The following is a 5,508-nucleotide window of genomic DNA, read 5'->3' as shown; positions in this document are numbered from 1 at the left end:
AGGAGAGCCCTATGGGGGAAAGGGAATGATTGCTCAAAGATCTCTTTTGGATCTTGCATTACATCAGGTAGAGCGTGGAGATTGGGTCCTGGTCCACAGCTGGAAGGAGAGCCCCCTCACACTAAAGTGGGAGGGATCCTATCAAGCCTTACTAACTACGTCAAGCTTTACTAACAACGGACACCGTAATCAAAAACCACAGAAAAAGGCTGGATCCATGCGAGCCGAATAAAAGGACCAATAGAACAATCACCTCGACCAGGGGGCCAAACTACAAAGAACTCTAAATGGGAAGTAAGCGAAGTACCAGGAAACTTCAAGGTGAAACTGAAAAAGAAACAGACCTTGAATGCTAGGACTGGGCAAAGATAAGTGGGACGGTTTGCACCACTACTACCAGGGTAGTGATGGCTGTTATTATATGTGGGAAGGAGGAATACCTGTAACAAATCTAGATGTAATAAGTGACCTTGGGGGTATGTATGAATGTTGGGATTGGGTATATTGTACCTTTTTACTGGTGGACAGGAAATCAGGAAAAATAATTGAAGAAGGAAAAGGATTACAGAGCTCAAGAATAAGGGTTACATGTAATGCTCGGGGATGTTGGGGAAGCTGTAATCCATTTGTTTGCTTCGAGTGCATAATATGTAATGAAAGGTGGTGGACCCATTGTCGTAACGGTTATCCTCCTAGGGGAGCCTGCCATAATTGTTACAGAGAACAACGAAAACTAACCGAACAGACATTGGTAACTCGAGTAGCATCTGAAACCCTTAAAGTGGGCTCCAAAAATTGGTGGAACATCTATACTAAGGGAGTAAACCCCCAGTACTACTGTTACCATTCAAACGAACCAACACTGTTCATTACAAAAATTGTTGCAGGAGTTTGCCGGGGGTGGATCCCTGACCCGAGCTGTCTAGCTCCTCAGGTGAAAGAAGCAAAGTGGTATCAATATCTTCAACGAGCCAGGAAAAAGGGGCGAAAAACTCCTCCTGAAGACTACCCTTGCTGCCGAGAAGATGGATCACCCCATAGCTCAAACCAACCAAGTTGATGGGCAAGGCAGAGGGGCTGATAACTGTGGGGGAGAGGGCCCTAAAATTAGACCTGGACAAAATTGGGACCACTCTAAGCAAAAGCAACAGTATCAAAAACGACAAAATTTGGAACAAGGAAACTATGGCAGCCGCTATGACAATTGGAAAAACTACCTTAAGACTTTTAGAATACTCTTAATAATGTTAATGATTGGGAACTGTAAATCTCAAACACATGAGCCCTTTAAATGGTCATTAATTAGGTGGGAAGTGCAAGTTGTAATCAGTAGCATTACCCAAGCGGGACCCCCTTCATTTAAAGTATATCTGACACAATTAGTCACCTTTTGGGGAGGTCAAGACAACCCCACAGATCATTGGAATACAGGAAAGAGGTATAAAGCTTTCTACATGTGCCCAGCGTCAAACCCTGGGAAAACTTACTGCAACTACCCGGGGTATAACTATTGTAGGTATTGGGGCTGTGAAATGATAGCTTTGGGATTTACCCCAGGGGGAGGACCTGACAAATTTTTGCAGGTTGGGAGAGGCCCTCCAGGATGTACACCTCCACAATATGCAGCTGGTGGAAAAATTATAGGAGAGACTCGAGTAGAACGCCCAGGATGGTGCCAATATCTGTATTTCAATGTCACTCAGCCAGACGATATAGGTTGGCTAATAGGGAAAACTTGGGGGATTCAATTATGGGGACCAGGAACAAATAGGGGAGGTATGATACTCATTAAAAAGGAAATTGTTCCACATGACCCCAAACCTGTTGGACCCAACCATGTGATAGCAAACCTAGGTAATAGCTTAGGAGGACCCAACTCTGTGATAGCAGATTCAGGTAATAGTCTAGGAGAGATGAGGAATGAAACTGAAATCAACAAGACGCAGGTAGAACAGATAGAAGCGACTTCGACTGATGAGGGAGATAACATACTTTGGAGAATCTTACACACTACATTCGAGGTACTAAACAGTACCTATCCTAACTTAACAAAGGAATGCTGGTTATGCTACAGTGCTAAACCTCCTTTCTACGAAGCCATAGGGAACACTGCGAGGCCCAAAAGAATAAATGGGACTAATCCTGCACAATGTTTGTGGAAAAAAGGACAGGATAGAACTCTGGGAATTACCCTATCACAAGTAACTGGGAAAGGGAGATGTATTGGAACTGTTCCAGAGAATAAGAAACATTTGTGTCAAATAACTAAATCAGTGCAGGATACCTTAAGACCAGCTGAGTGGTTAATTCCGGCAGCTAATACCAAATGGGTATGTAATACCCTAGGCGTGACCCCCTGTATCTCTATAACAGCCTTTGATGAAAGTCATGAATTTTGCATACAGGTAGTAGTAGTCCCCCGGATTATCTATCATCCTAAGGAATACGTATACTCTCAAAGCCATATTTCAAAACATCATTTGCAGAAACAGGAACCCTTTACAGCCCTCAGGGTTGCGGCATTACTAACCATCGGGGGAGCCGGAATAGGAACAGGCACGGTGGCGCTTGTACATCAGCAACAGGGGTTTAAAGCTTTAAGAGCTGCTGTAGATGAGGATCTTAAGAAAATTGACAAATCTATTAATGAATTGGTAAACTCACTCCGATCACTTTCGGAAGTAGTTTTACAAAATCGAAGGGGGTTAGACTTATTGTTTTTGCAGCAAGGTGGCCTTTGTGTAGCCCTTCGGGAGGAATGCTGCACGTATGTTGATAGTACTGGAATAGCAGTAGATACCATGGCCGAGTTACGTAAACAAATAGAGAAAAGAGAGAAAGAGAGAGAATCCCAACAAAACTGGTATGAATCTTTATTTAACTATTCCCCATGGCTTACCACCTTGTTGTCCACCATCGCCGGACCGGTAATCTTGCTGTTGTTAGGGTTGACCTTTGGGCCATGTATATTCAATAAAATAGTTAGCTTAGTGAACTCCCGATCTGAAGCAGTCCATTTAATGATGATGAAAGCAGAGTATAAATCTCTAGATACCATAGAAGTAGAGGACTATTTGGACTTGAGTAGAAAAGAACTTCAAAGGTTTAGTGAACAGAATGATAAATAAAGGAAATACTTGGAACTAAGTCGATTCGAATTAACTAGATTTGACGAACAAGAGGATAAAAAGAAAAAGGGGGGATTGAGATGGACAAAACCTCTTGTTCGTTACACAATAGGCAACCATGTGATTGGAAAATACATGGTTGGTTATCCGTATGATAGTGATTCAGAGATACGTGGTCAACCATATGATTAAGAAATACATAACCGCATAACCTAAAAATATATATATATATATCGTTACTATTGTTTGCTAAATTCAATCATGTATTGTGTAAATACTAACCATGTGAAAGGCTGAGGTTTTAGGAACTAAGAAGAGCTAGCCGAGAAACAGAAACTAGCCAAACACCACCCCATATAAGGAAGGCAAGAGCTCCGAGATCAAGAGTACAGGCCCGAGGAAGACCTCAAGCCTTCATCCAGCGACCACCAAAGGGAAGAAGACGACCCCCTAGCAACAACTGGAGCATGTGCCAAGGGAAGGGCACGTCTACGGAAATGGACTAGTATAAAAAGGGGACTTGTGAGATACCGGGTGCGGCAGTTGGTGGAGCGGGGACTCCCCTGTCGCCCAGCGCTGAATCTTTTGCTTATGCTGTATGCAATGAATTAATAAATTCAAATTGGAAATATATATTGCTCCTTTTTGAGTCCGTCTATAACATAAATCTCACAGAAAATCCCCAAAATTGCTGAAATTAACACACAATTCCATGATAAAAGCTTCTGAGAAAAGGCTTGACAGGATCACTGAACAAACTGAAACTTGGAAGAGAAACACGCATTACTGCACTGATCAAGGGGAAAGAAAAAGAAATGCTGTAAAAATTCCAAGTGGAAGGTAAGGAGAAACACAGGAAGCACGGAAAGAACAAGGCCCTGTCAGATGACCTGTGCAAGGTAACTTTGTGCCCCAGCATTGTTAGAGGTCATTCCCTGTCATTGGTGCAAGCAGCTGGAGACATAAATGCTGATTGATTTGTGGGCCACAGTTTTGATAAGTGCAGAGGTGGTTCAATAACGTGACATGAGGGAGTTCCCTCAGAGCAACTGGGATGCCAGAAAGAAGTGAACAGCTCACCACAGCCTGGCCCGCTCGGCTGCTTTTCCTTCTGACCCCCCTGGGGAGGCTCTGACATTTCCTCTTCCCTGATGGAAGCGCAGCTGCTGCCAAGGGAAACGTCCCCACACTCACTCAGTGTTCCCTTTGCTTGCCAGATGTCCCATCTGCTGTCCCTGCCCAGGAGAGCTGCTCTGCTCGGGAGGAGGAGCCCGAGTGAGAGCCTGGGAACATCGGTGACTGAAATCCCTCCTGATCTAGTGCTGTTTATGGATGTGTAGTTAGATTTGGATAGTTACAGGTATAGGGATATTTACATACACTGACTGCTATTTGCATAGGGATAGTATGTGTGTATATTGTTATATTGATGCGTGTATATTCATCTGTTTACATACTTGTACAGCTCTGTAGCTGTGCATTTCTATTGCTGGGGTTGTATTGATGTTTTTATTGGTCCATTGACATTTGTGTATTTATAGACAGCTTTGTTATGTTTGTATTATATTGTCATGTTATATGTCATGAAATATGTAATGCATGTTTACATCTCTATATTATTATGCCTATATATGTATTTACTTCTATTTATTATGTATGGAGTTGTATAGTTCTAAAATTCTATTTATTTAGTTCTGGATCTGAGATTCTTTAGAGAGGGATATTGATGTTTCTGTATTTGTATATGGGCTGTATGGTTGTAGTAATATGTAATAAATTTAATTGCTAAACTTCAATTCAGTAACTTCAATATTTGTGTACAGTGAGTTGTTGCAGAGGGTTGCAGTAAAGTAATTTTTTTTTCACTGAAGTTGATATTTGCATATATTTACATAGCACAGTTCTCAGAATAAATTAGATTTTAATCATAAATTGATATGTCAGTGTTTCTATATTGGTAACACAGGTGTTGTAATTTAAAATAAATTTCATTTTTAAACATAAGTTAATGTTTGTGTATTTGTACATTAGTAGTGCGGGTGTAACTGTCTGCAATAAATGCAATGTTTCAATGAAAGTAAGCGTAGATTTGTGCTACCCAAAGCCATGGGCAGGTGTAAATGCTGGAGGATTCTGGCCATGCCAATCTCCGGCCATGCCCGGCACATGCCCGACCTGCACTCAGGCTGGGCAGGGGAAGCGCAGATTTGGGCTGGCAGCAGAGCCCCACGTTGGCTCAGAACTCGCTGCAGAGGCTGCTGAGAAAACTCCGGGGCTCCATGAGCACAGAATCCAAGCAGGAGCCACCCGGGGAGGACAAACCCCTCATCCCACGGGCAGCTCTTTAGGAAAGTGCTCCAAGTGTGCCCCTGAAGCTCAT

The sequence above is a fragment of the Melozone crissalis genome, unplaced genomic scaffold (genome assembly GCF_028551555.1).
Source record: "Melozone crissalis strain CALT ecotype California unplaced genomic scaffold, PUWL_Pcris_2 ptg000015l_1, whole genome shotgun sequence".
NCBI lineage: Eukaryota > Metazoa > Chordata > Aves > Passeriformes > Passerellidae > Melozone > Melozone crissalis.
This window is presented reverse-complemented; position numbering follows the sequence as displayed.